The sequence below is a fragment of the Pseudorasbora parva genome, chromosome 21 (genome assembly GCF_024679245.1).
Source record: "Pseudorasbora parva isolate DD20220531a chromosome 21, ASM2467924v1, whole genome shotgun sequence".
Taxonomy (NCBI): domain Eukaryota; kingdom Metazoa; phylum Chordata; class Actinopteri; order Cypriniformes; family Gobionidae; genus Pseudorasbora; species Pseudorasbora parva.
The window spans coordinates 30,156,579-30,174,857 of NC_090192.1; the positions used below are offsets into that span (position 1 = coordinate 30,156,579).

Below are 18,279 nucleotides of genomic sequence, written 5' to 3' on the forward strand. Positions count from 1 at the left end.
TTTCAGCTTTAATACAAACCCGATTCCAAAAAATGTGGGACACGGTACAAAATTTTTATAAAAAAAGGAATGCAATAATTTACAAATCTCATAAACTTATATTTTATTCACAATAGAATATATATAACATATCAGATGTTTAAAGTGAGAAATATTGAAATGTCATGCCAAATATTGGCTCATTTTTGATTTCATGAGAGCTGCTACACATTCCAAAAAAGTTGGAACAGTCAGCAATAATACTTCCAGAAAACATTGTTGGTGATCCAGAAGCGCAGGCGTTTTCTCTTGGCCAAAGAGGCCAACTGTTCTGTGGTCAGACAAATCAAAATTTAAAGTTCTTTTTGGAAAACTCTGACGCCATGTCCAAGAGGACAAGGACAACCCAAGTTGTTATCAGCGCTCAGTTCAGAAGCCTGCATCTCTGATGGTATGGGGTTGCATGAGTGTGTGTGGCATGGGCAGCTTACACATCTGGAAAGGCACCATCAATGCTGAAAGGTATATCCAAGTTCTAGAATGAGATATGCTCCCATCCAGATGTCATCTCTTTCAGGGAAGGCCTTGCATTTTCCAACATGACAATGCCAGACCACATACTGCATCAATTACAACATCATGGCTGTATAGAAGAAGGATCCGGGTAAAGCATTTGCCAGCCTGCAGTCCAGATCTTTCACCCATAGAAAACATTTGCTGCATCATAAAGAGGAAGATGCGACAAAGAAGAGAATACATTGAGAATGAATGAGAGATGATGCGACCTAAGACAGTTGAGCAACTAGAAGACTGTATTAGACAAGTATGGGACAGCGTTCCTGTTTTCAGACTGTTATAAAAAGAAGAAGGGATGCCACACAGTGGTAAACAGGGCCTTGTTCCAACTTTTTTGAGATGTGTTGATGCCACGAAATTTAAAATCAACTTTTTTTTTCCTTAAAATGATACATTTTCTCAGTTTAAACATTTGATATGTCATCTATGTTGTATTCTGAATAATATATTGATCATCACTGCATTTTGTTTTTATTCACAATTTGTATAGAGTCCTAGCCTGAAAAGCCAGACCCACATCAAGATGTTTGGTCTGGAAACTCACCATTTTCAGGGCTCAATCTGAGGGGCGGGATAAATGGTTGTCTTTCAAACTCCCTCTGCACCAGAACAACGAAGGTGGAGCGGCGCTAGCTGATAGATTAAACTCTCGCTGTATCCGGTCGGCAAAACTCCGAACACATCTTCCCTTTTTAAGAATGACTTTTCCGTTTCGCCAGCTTCTGTGTTTAATAGTAACACGCAAGCTCAACTCTGCCGTCATTATGTTAAGCCCCGCCCACCGACTCTACACGATGTGATTGGCCTGACCAGATTTTGTTTTTTACAGTTCAGAAGGTATTGAGAGTTGCTAGACGACACGCGGCAGATTAGATTTGCTGCTGCTAGTGTACGTCTAGATTTCTAGGCTAACAGAGTCCCAACTTTTTAGGAATTGGGTTTGTATATCAGCCACATTTTCTTAATGGATTGATAATAATATAAAAAATGTGCAGTTATTGGCAGTTACCTGATATATTGTGCATCTCTAATATTGGTTTTGAGGGCTGCAGCACAGGTGAAAAGTGATAATACTGACTTCAAATTTGGTCTGTTCATTAAACAAAGCTATTGTGCAGCGTCAGAAGACTTCAGAAGGCACAAATCATATAGACAACTTTTATGGTGGTTTTTGGCATTTACCTGTGATCACCATGAATGACGTTAAATGGAAAATATCTATAAAGATTCTTTGAAAAGTCTTTTCTTGTGTTTCACAAGCGTATAACAGCATATACGGATTTCAAACCCCACCAGGGTGAATAACAGTGCTGCAATTTAAATTTCTGGGTGATTTCATTAATGCAAACCCAAAAATCATTAAAACCGCAAAAACATGTTGTATTGCAATGCAAAGCACAATAAGGCTCATTATTTGCCTGGTTCTATTGCTACTGTAAACAATCATGCTCTAACTGCGAGGTTAAATAAGGTATCTAGTTCACCCAGTGGTGTCACATGACTGGATAACAATAAGAAAACTCTCCCATTCGTTTGTGGAACTTTTAAAAGTACAGCATCTTCCCACGTGTCTTTTATTCTCATCACATGTTCCCCTCCCTCTGCTGCCTCCCTGTTTCTCTCCTACCGAGCGGCTTCATCCTCGTTCTCCTCTGTGTTTCAGATTCTTTTCTTGTGTTTTTCTGTATGTGCCGACTCTTCATCACCCCTCCCTTCTCTGAACTGTGCTTTCACAGCTGACTGTTCTCTCTTTCTCTCTCTCCCGCTCTTCCACCCATGCAGGTTCATCGGACAGAGTGACTTGCCACGCTCCGACTGCCCCCTTCTCCCCACAGTGAGTATTGTCATGCTAATTTTACTGATCGGCACCGTGTAGAGAATTTTGTGGTCGGGGTTGGCTTTTTCCGCGTTCTGCGCTTATCTGTTTTGGAGGGGGACAGTCGAATGTGTGATGCATGATAGGAAAGAAAAGCACAAAAATGGAGATAGAATGAGAAGGAGAGAGCAGGATTCTTGTGTGAGTTTTGAGAGTTGGGCTCTACGAGATTGATTCTTTAGACTGGAGCAGTAAAAGTTGTGTGTGTGGAAACATTGAACAGGTGCTTAAAGAGGCTAAACCTAATTATATATCAAATACATTCATCTTTTTACGCTAATTGACAGACATTCACACCATTCCCTTTGGCCTGTGTCAGTGTAAACATAATATTGTTTGCATGCAGGTAGGAAGTGCTATAGTTTCTTTTTTTTTTCTCAGACAATTTATGTCTGTGCTGCATAAATTTAATATTCCTTTGACCTTAAAATGCTTCAGCTCATTTGAATTATATCCTTCAATTTATGTAGGAAAAGTCCAAGATTCTATTACAGAGCAAAGCTTGAGGCGTTCACATTTATACACATGCTGTTTTTTTCTCCCCGAAATTTTCACATTCCTTAATATTTGTATAATTTAGTATACCTTGAAATTACAAATCCTGCCCCATGACAAAATACCTTTATCTGCTAACTGCCAATTTAGGACAGCACTTTTTAGACAAGGCCTGCAGGTGATAAACACACAGGGTGGTGAATTAATGGCAGTCGGTCTTAATTCACCGACAGGCTGAAAGCAAAGGAAACACTGTGTCTGATTGGTGTAAATATGCATGAAGAATTAAGGTGAGATTCTTCATGCAAAGTCTTTCTTATAGTTGTCTTTTCAATATAATAAATCATAGACTCATTTATCTTTGTCAACAGTGATGTGTAAGGAATGCGAAGGCAGCTTTAAAAGGTTCAATTGGTTAACATTAGTTAATGCATTAGGTATCATGGACTAAGAACAGTTTCTCTGAGCACTGTGGAATCCGTGTGGAAAAACATACTGAAGCCTTGCTGAGTATCACTGGCTGTTTCAAATCGAATATCTGCTGTTGGCTGTTTTTTATTGTCAGATGAACCAGATGTACAGCATTTATTAATCTAGATTAATGTTAATTTATAAATGCACTTCTTTGTTAATTCATGTTCATAATATCTGATTAATTTACACAACTGGAATGTGAAACTTGCATTAGCATATGTAGAAACGAACACTAATCCAGTATTATGAATATATGTATGCCTAATTTTAACACAGAGAGCCTCTTTGTAAAGAGTTACCGCTTTGTTAAGCATAAATTGAGCTGTTCGAGAAGATATTACGCCTAACGTCACAGAACACAACTAAAGAAAGTTGGACTGGAAGTGCTGAGTAAGGATAAGACTATCTAACCTCAAGCAGACTGCTGTTATTCCTTAGAAAAAGGAAAGTGTCTTGTATCATAATAAACCTTCAAATAGTGCTATTGATTCAATGCATACAATAAAAACTGAGAAACAAAGATATATGTGTGAGGCTTATAATTTATCTTTTGCTTTTCTCTGCAGTCTGAGAGTGTGGCAAGGCTTGCCAATGTCAGCAAACCTAACATTACTTACTCCTCAACAAATTTGTTAGTCATTGCTCAGAGCTGGGCTCTTGCGCATGACTTGGATGGCCATTGAAACGTGGTGTATTGAAGGGGAAGGGACACACTCTGGCCCAAAGCTCAGGCCTGATGACACAGAGCGAGGAAGAGGACTGGAAAGGTGGAATTCTCCTCGAACTCTGCTCGGGAGTCACAGGGCTTTCAAGGTGAATTTGGCCGAGAGATGCTCCGCTGGTTAATCTGTACAGACAAAACATTGTTTCCGGAGGCAGTCCTTCGCTAAAAAGATCCCCAAGGCTCAGTGATAGTATCGCAGAGGTTTAATCGTGAAACAAACTAGTAACCTACTCTGGTCATGTATTTTGCCTAGAGCTTTTCTGAGCACTGTGGAACCGGACAAAATGCATCCAAGCTTTTTGTGTGGAAAAAGTACAGTGTATCTGCAGCGAATATCTGCTTTTGGCTGTGAGGTTGAGATTTTTTTTTATTGTCAAATGAACCAGATGTATAATTGGTTGTGTTGCAGCTTTCTGACGCCTTTGATCTCTTCTAATTAGTTTTTAGTCAAAGGCAGATTCATATATTTAAATATATATATATATGCATATACATATACATATACATATACATATACATATATATATATATATATATATATATATATATATATATATATATATATATATATATATATATATATATATATATATATATATATTAGGAATGCAACAATATAGTTAGGCCACAGTTCAATACATACCTCGTTTTTTAACCACGGTTTCCGGTTCGTTTTTTTTTTTTTTGCTATTCTATTCTTAGGCGACAGGAACAGAAAAAGGTTAAGGAGAAATTGTTTTTAATGTAATACTCAATTCTTTATTTTACGTAAAAGACTTTGAAAAAAAAAACTTACTTAAACTTAAAACTTTACTTAAAAAGACACTTGTACACATTCCTAGTGTATTGAATAATTTAAAATAAATATATAAAGATTTACAGTGGCAGCTCAAAGATGTACAGTAGCATTTAAGTATGAAATTGAATGAATTAATGTAGGCTACAATTAAAACTACATAGTCTTCAATATACAATATACATTGATTGAAAGTTACTGTATTATTACTTTATTCAAGAGCAGTGAGTGATTTTTTTTGTGTGTGTCTATTTTAATACCTCTAAAACTCTATAATTTTAGAGGGGAACTTTCCCTTTAAGGACAAGCGTTCACAATCACTATTCTGCGCTGCTAAGACCTGCTCACATCTCATACAGACACGCAATTTTACTTTCACTTTAGACATAACTGACTGTGTTTATATATGTTGTGTTTGACAGTATTAGTGCATTAAAACTATAGTATACTTAGTCCAGTAATCACATGTTAAAGGCGAATGAAATGTTTAACCGGCAAGGCTTTAAAACGTGGCTAAACACCCCCTAACTTTAGTGCATATGATTGGATATTTGCTCATATCAGCGCGTAGACACACAGGCACACTTAAACAGAGCCGAAATAAACTGAGATAAATATTTTATAATTAATTAAATTCAAAACTGAAAAAAACGCAATTCAAAAGCGCGTATTGAACCATGAATGACCTACCGAACGGTTCAATATTATATTGAGTATTGTGGCATCCCTAATATATCCCTATATATATATATATATATATATATATACACACACACACACACACTGCCATTTCTCTACTCTTTACTTAACTCTGGAGAGAGTTCAGTGTTGCAAGTGAATTCAAACTTAAGTCACTGATGCAAACAATATTGCTCAACTCATGCATTTTTTTTTGTTGGGCTTTGATGTGATACAAGCTCTGTTACCACGGTATCGATACTTCAGGCAACAGATAAATAGCCTCGGGCTACTGATGAAATTTATCTTTTGCATACAGCACAACTGTAATGCATGCTAACCTCCAGGCCACAGCTTTGACAATAGATGCAGATTTACTTGCAATAGCTTTCACACAATGTGATCATAACAAATGCTTGATTTTCTCTCACAGGCAGCTACACATAATATCCTATCTGTGTGTATTCTGCCATATGTGCGAGCAGCACATACCTCTCTGAAATCTTTAGAGAGCGAATCCATGCACCACTAGCACCCCTCTAGCATCTCACAAACCCTCATGTTATGACATTTCTGCTGCGAGACAGTGTAAAGTTCTCTTTTTGAGGCTCTGTCACAGTTTTTGCCTTGTGTAATGTAGTTTTGATACAGAGACTAGATCAAATACTCTGTGATCTTTCACGCTTAAATTATTTAAGGTCCCAAGATTTTTAAATTTAATATCATGCACATCGATATCTAGCCTCTCTCTTTCTGGGGATTAGACTTGCTCCTCAATAAGATATGATGCCGGTCTCATTTTTACATTGTGTCATGTTGCCGTTTTTCTGCTCATTTGGAATGTGACTACTTGTTTCTTTTCCTTTATTTATTAGGCCTGATGGCTTACCTTTGAGACAGATCGATGCTGTCAGTCACTATAAATGAGAACCACTCCACCAATTATAGATGATTAAGTTAGCCTCTGCCAGTCAGAACGCTCAAATCCCAGGTGTTTGTGAATGGCTTGTCTGCTAGTGCGGAATTTGACAGAATACCTGAAAAGAATTACAAGGGTGGCGTTACTCATCACGCCGGCCGAGAAATGAACCGTGCGAGCGTGACAATTCTAGTTTGTCAGATCCACAGCAGAACATATGGAAGTTTCATAAAGTAACATGAAATAAATCTGCAAGACAACATGTCTGTTCCATTTCATTAGATTTATAAATTTGTGTGACACTCTCAACATATGTGATGGGATACTAAAGCAGATGAAAAAACATTTAACCCAGACAGTTTTTGCTCTTTGCTCATTATGATAAAATGTGTAGTTCATTTATGTTTTAAAGAAGACCAATTAAGCCCCTTTACAAAGTCTTGATTTTGTATTCTGGGTCTTGTAGAAAAAGTTTTAATGCTTGAATATATATATATATATATATATATATATATATATATATATATATATATATATATATATATATATATATATATATATATATATATATATATATATATATATATATATATATATATATATATATACATATATACTCACCTAAAGGATTATTAGGAACACCTGTTCAATTTCTCATGAATGCAATTATCTAATCAACCAATCACATGGCAGTTGCTTCAATGCATTTAGGGATGTGGTCCTGGTCAAGACAATCTCCTGAACTCTAAACTGAATATCAAAATGGGAAAGAAAGGTGATTTAAGCAATTTTGAGCGTGGCATGGTTGTTGGTGCAAGACGGGCCTTTCTGAGTATTTCACATTGGTAAATACTCAGTTACCATTTCTAGGTGTGGTGAATGGTGTGAGGGAAATTTAAGAATGGTTTGAAAAGGGAAAAACATCCAGTATGCCGCAGTCCTGTGGGCGAAAATGCCTTGTTGATGCTAGAGGAGAATGGGCCGACTGATTCAAGCTGATAAAAGAGCAACTTTGACTGAAATAACTACTCGTTACAACTGAGGTATGCAGCAAAGCATTTGTAAAGCCGCAACACGCACAACCTTGAGGCGGATGGGCTACAACAGCAGAAGACCCCACCGGGTACCATTGTTTCTGACCATGTCCATCCCTTTATGACCACCATGTACCCATCCTCTGATAGCTACTTCCCGCAGGATAATGCACCATGTCACAAAGCTTGAATCATTTAAAATTGGTTTCTTGAACATGGCAATGAGTTCACTGTCCTAAAATGGCCCCCACAGTCACCAGATCTCAACCCAATAGATGATCTTTGGGATGTGGTGGAATGGGAGCTTCATGCCCTGGATGTGCATCCCACAAATCTCCATCAACTGCAAGATGCTATCCTATCAATATAGGCCAAATTTTTTTTTTCATGCTTAAACCGCAACATTACAACATTACTCTCTTTTCTTTCATATTTTCAAGGAAATCTTCTTCGATGCCAGAGTTGCAGTGTAGTTGACACTTGTCAGAGTTACAACTGATTGCCTCTTTGTTCTACAACTCTAGCTGTGTGTGTGTGTGTGTGTGTGTGTGTGTGTGTGTGTGTGTGTGTGTGTGTGTGTGTGTGTGTGTGTGTGTGTGTGTGTGTGTGTGTGTGTGTGTGTGTGTGTGTGTGTGTGTGTGTGTGTGTGTGTGTGTGTGTGTGTGTGTGACTCATTAAATGTGGATGGTGAACTTGCTGCAGATTGCCTGGAGATTGCCGCTCTCTCTGTGTAGCAGAGAAGCCCCCATCTGTAGATGAGGTGCGATTGACATTTCTCACTGGCCCTCCACGGGGTGTCTGTAAAGATCTTGAACCCATTCAGACTGGCTCCAAAATCAAATCACTGCAGCCGCCACTGCCACCGGTCTCAATGGTCACATCAATTATTTAGCACCGACTCGAGTGATCCAAAAGGTTGGGGGAATTTGATTTTGCCGATACCTCTGGCTAGCAGGACCTTTGACATCGGTCTGTGCAAAAGGGGCGGACAATGATAATGTACCAAAGGTTAGTCACCTTATTCTGATTTGTGTAAAATGGCCGTTATTGATGCTTGTTCCTAAAGTTGATGCTAATTGTGCCGAAATATTCTCCTTTGTGCATATTATAGCACATCTCCTGTGGATGATGAATTTTCCAGAAGAATGTCCTCGATTCCTCCAGTTGGTAATGTTTTGGAGGTAGCTTGGGGTTATCTGAGCTAATTAAAGTTTGATTTGATCAAAGTACAACTTTTTTTCAGCTTGAATTTTAATTAGGCTATGGGTCACTGGTCCCTGGTCCATTGCAAGGACATCTGCAGACTTTCTAACGTAATCTGAGACTCTTTTAAATTCAATTTAGGGGATTTAATAGACAACAGTGGCTTTCGGACAGTGTGGGGATAACCATCTTGTCTGCTGGCTTCTCGTCGGGAGAAAGGGGGCGGCGGTCTCCTGAGACGATCTCCATGGCCCGCTTTGGGCAATGTAGCCACGGTGACTCTCGCTCCCTACGGCCTATTACCGCAGACAATTGAACCTGCTATCAGCGCCACGACAGAGGAAATGTGTTAAACACCGGCAGCTGAAGTCGCCGTCTTATTTGTCCCTCTGCTATCTGTCACCAGCACAAGCTCCACCAGCATATGCAGAGTGCCTTTTCATAACGATAAAAATCTGCGAGCTGACACACAGGACAGATATCTGCAGAAAAAGGATGAATGCTGCGGAAGGAGACCCCTTTCTAACACCCCCCTTCCTCTGCTTCTCTGAGATGGGAGTGAATTCCATGGCAGCAGAATCAATTTGCAGCTTGGGGCCCGTTTGTGGGAGTATTGCTTTTTATGTGATATGATCTTTGCTTTACATTTCCGGAGGTCAGTACAGACACAGAAACAAGGTCAAGCGAGACTTGATCGACAGTTTCTCTGTCTGCGGCGGCGAAACAATTACCCACTTGGGGATGGCGGGGATATTAAACCGTTGGGCTTTAAACATCTGAAAGGAATCTCCTATTGGATTTAAAGCCGTTCCAGATCTGAGTCCCCGTGTCCGTTGATTAATAGCTTTCCTCTTTCCTGCTGCCCCAGGTATTTATGCATGTTCTGATATGGGAGAAGTGAGGGTCAATTTAGGGCCAGGCCATCATGCCCACTCTTTAGAACGCAGCGAGCTGGATGATATATTTGTTGCTTGCCTTAATGGTAGCAACTGGAAGCCTTTCTCTTTATTATCATGGTAATGTAAAAGAATTTGCGATGTCCTTCAGCATAGAACGTGCAGCTCTTATCCTCCGTGATGCTGGAACCCAGTGGCTCGTATTTGATTTCGAAGTCACATTCCGCAGTGGCCCAACCCGATGCGATTACAATGCCAGATCTTTGGTGTGGAAACTTTGATCAAACAGATGCCAAGTGAACTCTGTTCATCCACTGATCTGTAGCCCAGTCAGGCCATTTCCACATGGGAAACAGTACAGGGCGAACGGCCAACGCTATTATGTTTAATATATGCATCAACAATTTGCAACTATTAGATTATACCTCCTGTTTTTTCTCCTCCCTTTACTAGAAGGTCAATGTATACCCCAGCCCTTTTCAAATGGTCCCTAATTATACTAAAGGGAGGGTCCCGGAGCCCTTCATTTGTCATTTAGCAGTTGTGAAGGAGGCCCACAACTTTGTCTTTGTCCACATGAATTGGCTTGAAGTTTTTCCGATTGAAAAAGGAAGTCAGAGTGATTGAATTGAATCAGAATTGAATTGAATTGAATTAAATTGGATTGAAATTGAAATTGAAATTGAATTCAATTGGAAGCTTTTCTTGTCTTTGTATTTGCATACAATGAAATTAGGAGTGCTGCTCCTAAATTATGTTTTCAATACATACCTATAACCACAAAAATAAATAAACTCTAGAGTATACAGTACAGTTGAACACTTAGTATTCACATTAAACTCTTATTTAGTGCATTTGTTTAGGTCCTAACAATTAAAGTGTCCAAGTGGTGATATTGCATGTTAATGTACTGCATATTACATAAAACAGCAGTATAGACAGAAGAAGAGATTGGAATACAAATATAAATGTAGTTGAATAATGACTGGAATAGTATTTTAACCATGGCCTTTAGTGTATTAGTGCATTTTTGAGTTAGATTGTCCATTTTTGTTTTCTTGGTCAATGTTTTGTCAGCTTTGTTAAGTTTAGAATTACATTATAGTCCATTGAAGTGATTTTTGTAGAATAATTTCATGGGTCAATGTTAATAAATCTAGTTTTTAATTCAAAAAGACAATGCATGACCGAATGCATTACCTGTTTTATTCTTATCCCAAATGAATGGCAATTATGGAGTGTTAAACACTCATGTAATGTATGTTTAATTCATAATAGAAGCTGGAGGGCTTTTCTTACAGAAAGTTCAAAACTGATTTCTAACAACATATGACATTGCAGGAAATACCAGACAAAGGTTTTGACTGATGAATCGTGAAGACAATAAACAAATGACTGCAATATAATATATGGGTTTGTATGTGTAAGCAATCCATCTTGGGTTATTTTCATAAAAATAAATATGAATAATGCATATGATATCCATGATATCGTAATCCAAGTGTTTGTAGTACAGAAACCAATCATAAAATTGTCAATTGAAAATCTAAGAAAACATCTTATAGAATATATAGAAAGTTATTGGATATTGTTCAGCAATGTATTTGATTTTGATTGCATGGTGGTTTGAACAAAGATACATGAAGCCTTTAAGGCCTCAAATCCCTAGAGACCCCTAACAAATTAACACTCAAATGCACTTTTACTTGGTTAACACTTCTGTGAATTACAATATTAGGCAAACAAATCACAGAGTCTGCTTTGATTCAGCTCATATAGCAAGTGGCAGTGAGGAAATATCATCTAATAATACTTGGGTTTATGTGCATATTTTTAATTTCCTTGTTTACCAAAGACATTGCAGGAGACTTACAGTGGGAGTGTTGTTAACTCTTATTGCAAGCAGCTTCTAGGTTTCACGCAAGAATGCCTTGATACTGCTGTTAATAGCCTGCACAGCTGTGGGGAATGACTAGTGAACCTCTCCAATTTTCCTCTTACCATTATTACGTTATTTTAATGTATTTTATTCCATTTAATTATCCAAGTTCATTCAGTTAAGAAAGAAAAAAAGAATGAAAAGAAAGCAAATTTCAAGGTCCTTTAACCTCAAGGAGGCAGAGACCTCCCCAAATAAGCCCTTTCCTTGCGTACATGGCATCCCATTAGCTGCAGACAGAAGCGCCCTGCATGGACTGATGGAGAAATGAGGGTGAGGGATGGCAGACTAGGAGATTTGAATATCTCGCCATTAAAATGCACAAAGCTGGAGCATGTCTGCAGGGGAGGCTTTGAAATCCCCCCACCTCCAAGTCTTTTAACTCAACGTGTGCGCTTCGTCAGAGGACCCTGAGGGCTCCTGTCTCCAAAAGGGGGTGTTGTATGTTTCTATAGACAGACACACACACACACACACGCACTCATAAGCACAACAGACCAAATATTAAATGTGAAATTGCTTTTTTCTTTTCCCTTTTTTTTCTACCTTCCAAGCTGTAACCTTGAAACAGAGGTCGCTTTAAATATGTAACTACTTATGGGTTTGTAGGCACTCTGCTTCAGTATTTGCGTGAGGCAAAGGTGTGCTATACCAAATTCAAGATCAAGGTTTGTGCATAATATGGCTTATGAAAAGGGAATTCCGCTTTTTCATCTCAGAGGCCATTATAAAAGTCATCGGGACATTCCATAACTCCTTTTTAAAAGCAGTTTTCTAGGCAGTGGTGGTAGTATTAATGATTCTGAGGGCAAAAAGAATAAACTGAGACTTAAAGCAAGTAGTGCATCCAAGATAAATTTAAATTACCACTGAAGCTTTTTAGGTGTCAGGTGGTGTGTATGTGTGTGTGTGTGTGCGCGTGCGTGCGCCCGTGCTTGTGTGTGTTCTCTTATGCTCACAGAGGCTGCATTAAAAAAATACAGTAATAAAATATTTTGCTATTTAAAACAACTTTTTTCCCCCTAATATTTTCCCTGTGATGGCAAAGCTGAATTTTCCGCAACATTACTCTCTCTTCAGTGTCACACGATCCTTCAGAAATCACTCTAATATGCTGATTTGCTGCTCAAGAATTTTTTTGTTCAAACAGCTTAATATTTTGGAAACTGACTGCTTGGAAACTTTTTGAGGATTCTTTGATGAATAGACAGTTCAAAAGAACATTATTTTTGTAACAGTGTAAAAGTCTTTACTGTCACTTTTAGTACATTTATTGCATCCTTGCTGACTATTAATTTGTTTTCATTTTTATAAAGGAGCTATATAATATGTATTTTGTGGAATGTGTTTAATGCCATTGAGGACACATTCCTTTGAAGAAAATAATGTTCTACTAATAATACTGTACAATGCATGCAATTTGACCTCTCTACAGGTCTGCATACTGCTCTACAGAAAGATATTTTTAGGTTTAAAAGGAGTACAAAGTAGAATTCACAGAGCTCTGCCGTTATATTCATGCATTTATTTAAACAGAGGGGAAAATGTCATGATAATGAAAAGAATTCTCAGGAAGAAATCACATCTTTCACCCCTCACAGACAGATGAGGTGCAATATCAGATATAGTAAAACCAGTGGCTAAATGTAATAGTATGACCTCTGGCTGGCACTGAGACATTCCAGATGGGCCAATTTGAAAGGATCACAATGTCCAACCATATGACTTTATTATAAAATAGCCACCATAAAATGAGAGTGGCTCTATCTCTTATTTCACTGAATGAATCTATACAGCAAGGACACACGGCGACGCCCGCATAGATCACTGGCTGGAGCATACGGCCAAAATGCACTCACAGTTGCAGATATTTACTCAACTAGTTTAGTAGCTATTAAAGTTGTTTTGCAGTGAGCACCTTTCTCTGGTCAACCTTAATAGATCAGAGCAGTGAGACTCTCATCTTATTTAAGGGTCTTTTCACTCTTGGATGTCCACACGAAGCCAGAGCTTTCCCAATCTGATCTTTTTTTTAATCCTTGTTTCAAGAAATATCTGCATAAACACGAGAGCAATGAAACCGACTCAAAACGATGTAGTATACATGCCAGGCCAGTGTGTGCCGCTGTAATTCTGCCACAGAAATACACTAAAAACGGAGAAGAAGAGTTGTGGCTAAAAGGGGGTATAGCAGTGATGTGAGGCAAAATCTTACGATAAAATAACAATAAATACATTTGCTACTTAACAGATGTGTTTTATTAACTCCTACACCTACCCTCTGGGACCCGGTTTCAGAAAATATCGGATTCATGCTTCCAAAACGCCGGATAAATGTGGACGAAATGCTGATACGGTACAAAATGTATATGTATAGGCTACAGCTAAATGCGTATTCGTGTGGACGGGGCCTTGGTATGATCGCGTGGTCCAAACTCTGACCCAAAGCCTGTGGTGAACATAACTTGACGAAACTTTGACTTTTCGTTCTACAGTGTAAATGACACACACCCATATTGAAAACGTGAATGAAGCCGTTATGTTTATTTTTGGAAACGCATGTTTCTAATAATTACTTCATAAGATTGTTTGGGGTGTGAATGTGTGCAGTTTATATAATTCACAATTAAAAAAAAAACTAAACAAAAAAAAAACAGGAAAATCTCGAGTGAACCAGGGCAAATTAGTCATCTGGGTTTTGATATCATCCCTGCACCACTGGCAGTTGTTTGCAACTGTAAATGGCTAACCATATAATTTTATGGTTGGTATTAAAAGCCCTGTATAATTGCATCTAATATGCTCGGTAGGGCGATTCCACTAGATGAGCAAAAATGTGTAAGATATCTGATGCCAATTGCATCAACTTTTTTGTTCCCCAAAACTTTAAATACAAATAAAATCGCGTCTTGCCCTGCAGAATTAAAGAGTGCAGAAACATAACTCCACAGTAGCCTTTGATGTGAGTGAAACAGTCCTCTCCGTCTCTTAACTGAAGAGGATTTTGGCAACAATTCCCTTTGATAGAATATACCTGGGCGGTTCTTAGTCAGAGAATGTGTGGGCTTTTTATGTTGTGATCTTTTCTGAAAAAGTTTTTGTTGTTGCTTCAGGGACAAAAGTCTGTTCTGCTCTAGAAGTTTGTGGTGGGACGAAAATTAGTCAGCTGAGCGGTGGAGAGATTGATGTGTTTTCTGTCTTCAGGAAGGGTGGATGGACCTCATTGCATTCAAGTGGGTTTACAATATGTCTCGTATGTTGCATGCTGTGCAGTATGACAAGTTTTTAGGCATAGTTACTTGCGCTGTTGCTATACTTTAAAGAGTTTAAAGTGATGTGGCATCAGTCTAAAGTCAAACTAATAAAAACAAATTGGTTGGCAAGAGCTAAACTTTTCTCAGAGTGGGCCGGGAGTCACCAGTCTGCAATTCTGCACTATTTATAAATGTTTACAGTATTTTGGTCCTGTTGCTCTTGCTAGCCTAGATTGTGACTTTCAGCATTGCATTTGGTACATATTGTCCGTTGAGATGTGAATGAATTTGATTATACTCCAGGGTTTCTACTCATACAAAGCCATATGCTAATCGCTGAAGTAACCCTTTAAAATGTTATTGAAATCGACAGACTGCAAGTAAATGTGGGAACTTAGTATATACGCACATACAGCTGACAATGCATATTTAACTCAAATGTATAATGTAAAAAAAAATTCATTTTATTATGCTGTATTTTTGGCATCTTTGCATAAATACGCTAGAGAAGAGAAGTACTGACACTGATTTTTTTTTCCACTTTGAGCATTGTATCTAGCCAAAATCAACATTTCTTGGTAAAAACTAAAAAAAGAAACCTTTTTTAAGAAATTACAGAAATCATCAACTTGAGAGATGACAGATTTCAATGCTATCCCTATTCTCTGCCCAGAAATGATTCCTTACAGTATGAGTAATGAGTTGTACTTCATATTCCATTATATCGAGCAGTCAGGGAAATTTGCGTGTGCCACGTGAATAAAAAGCCCCGGCTCATTCAGTTCAGTTTCTTCACAATAGCATAAAGGCCATATAAGTGTGATGTGGGAAATGTGCTTGATTGTGTAGAGAAACACAGAGTGGTGTAAAAAGCTGAAGTAGTTCAGATGATGTATTTTAATGTCTCTTTGTGATTGTGCGTTGATAAGGGCTGACAGATCTTTTTCCTAAGCGCAGGCAGGCTGATGACAGTAGACTATTCACAGCGAGGCACTGATCACTCTACGGCAGCTCTCTTTCTGTATTCGCTGCATGAAAGGGGGTTTCGACGGCGGCATACCTTTTGTGTCATTTCACGGGCCGTGTTTTTTCATCAAGCATAGCTGCGAGTAACTTGTAAAGCAGCTCAGCCGTGTGTCTGTCACGCCTTGCACTTCATTTCGTACTCTTTTTTTTTTCTAAGTACGGAGGGAAGGTCTTTTTCACTTTAAAATTGGGGAAACTTTTAAATGAGGCACTTATACAACAAAGGGTTTTCTACAACTCTTACAGCGGTAGCCAACCCCTCCTCATCTTTACCAGCTTGTTTCATCACAGTAAGACTACATCCTTTCATTTTGATGGGATATTTGTCGGAGACTCTGCAGACTGCATAAGTAACGGGAGTTAATGTTTGAGGGACATCCGCGCCGATGGTCTATAATAAGAGGCCTCGCTGAGCCAAGGGTTTCCAAGGATATGTGCTCTTTAAACAAGCTCTCACTGTACTGTGAGATTACTTAGTTAAATATTATCAGCAGGCCCATCCATCTTTGCACATTGTATCACTTGAACTACAATATCTGACCTTCAGCACCAACTTGTAATTGAACTCGCTGCCGAGACGCTCGGCGAAGTTTGACTTATGCTGGCTTTACCCGAACACATCCCAGCATGACTACATTATCATGCCCTCTCTTCATCTCTCCATTCTTCTCTTCACATTTCCCTTCTCTCCACTCAGGAAAGAAAAATCACAGATGAGATCTTAATTGTTTCTCTGAGGCAGTAATGAGATTAAATGGACTCTTTTGTCGGAAATCTTTGCACTCGAGAAAAAAAGATGCTGGTATTCTCACATACATCTCCATTAGTTTTCTAAGAAAATGACCTGAAACATGTTTGATGAAATTCTTCCGGGAATAAATAATCCACATTGATTTCAGAGTGCTGTATGTCAACAATTTTCTGTCTTTTTTTGTTATTCCTGCTTATGCATTTTAGGGGAAAGGTAGCTACCTCTGTAAAACATAGCTGAGACCTCCATGTTTCCTGAGAAATGAAAACCTTAGTATTCTCACATAGTCTCTCTTCTAGAGTTTCAAAAGAAAACTATGCTCAGAATTGCCAAGATACAAGTCTTCCATCAAAAAGTCAGATCTCATTTTGACTTCAAACCAAATACTTCAAAGGCCGAATTATTCCAAATTATGATTACAGCTTTCGTTATGTCAACAATTATCACTTGTATCTTGCATTCTTAATATGGAGACGTTTCATGAACTCTCCTCTTTTGTCTGGTGAGATTATTTTTTTCTTTTTCAGTAAGATGTTTCATCGGCTAAACAATCGATATGTTGTTAAACAACAGTACAATCCATTGAACATACACTGTATGCTGTCCCTCAAAGCATTTTTTCCTTCCTGTCAAATATGAAATATGGCTCTAAACTGACTAAGGTCTACAGGAAGAAAAATCTAATTATATTTCATCAATTTTTTTCTTCTAGATAGCAATCAGAGCAAATTTAGAGTTTACTTATTCTGCTTCTCAGATGTTTCTCTTAGAAAAAGACGGCAGTAATCAATCATGTTATCCCTAGAGTTGCAGAAGACATCTCAGCATTGTCTCAAACTCTATTCAGATTTAAAAATATACCAAGTGTTTGGTTACTAAATATTTGTAAGTAAATAAGTATCGCTTATTTTGACCTAAAACATTTGTCTGGGACAGTACCAGACCACATTATTCATTTTAATTGTAGAGCTAGTGTAACCACTATGGTCCTACTCACCTGCTTTGAGTGAGGCTTGAACTGACATTTCCAGCACGGGAGGTGGGCATGCTAACAAGGACTCCTAAAGGCCGCTGTCACTAGCGTCAGTTGCTAGTGCGCGTCTGTTAATCCCCCCCCCCCCCCCCCAAAAAAAATATGTTTAAATAAAAAAATCTTACTCCCATCAGGGACACAGCACCAAGGTGTCCACTCTGGGCTTATTCACCCTTCTCTGAGTGGGACTTAAATCGTCATTTCCAGCATGGGAGGCAGACGTGCTAACAATAATAATAATAATAATAATAATAATAGATTTTATTTATAATGCACTTTTCATTCCGAAGAATCTCAAAGTGCAACAAAAGGGGGGGGGGGGGAATAACAACAAAAAATGAATAACAAGTAAAAATATAGAATACTACAAACAATCAACCAACACAGAAAACAGAACAGAAACAGAGCTAATGGTGAACAGAAACAGAGCTGATGGTGAACAGAAACAGAGCTGATGGTGGACAGAAAACAGCTGATGGTGGAAGTCTCTGTTAGCTCCGCAGCACACTGTGGTCCACTCCATGTTTCAGATTTCTCCCAGCGGCAGTGTCCCGATGACATCGCCGAGGCACGACAGCTGAAGACCAGATGATGGGTCTTCTTCATGATGATTCAAACGATGGGGA

The 18,279-nt window shown here is 38.5% G+C and overlaps 1 protein-coding gene across 3 annotated transcripts in view; it reads left to right on the top strand.

Annotated features, from left to right (window-relative positions):
* Positions 1-18,279, top strand: part of rbfox3a (RNA binding fox-1 homolog 3a) — a 526,601-nt gene that overhangs the window by 158,040 nt on the left and 350,282 nt on the right. For all 3 annotated transcript variants that reach the window (XM_067430370.1, XM_067430367.1, XM_067430369.1), the window contains exon 3: positions 2,338-2,389. The gene's annotated coding sequence lies outside the window, so the exon portion shown is untranslated. The remainder of the gene's footprint in view (positions 1-2,337; positions 2,390-18,279) is intronic.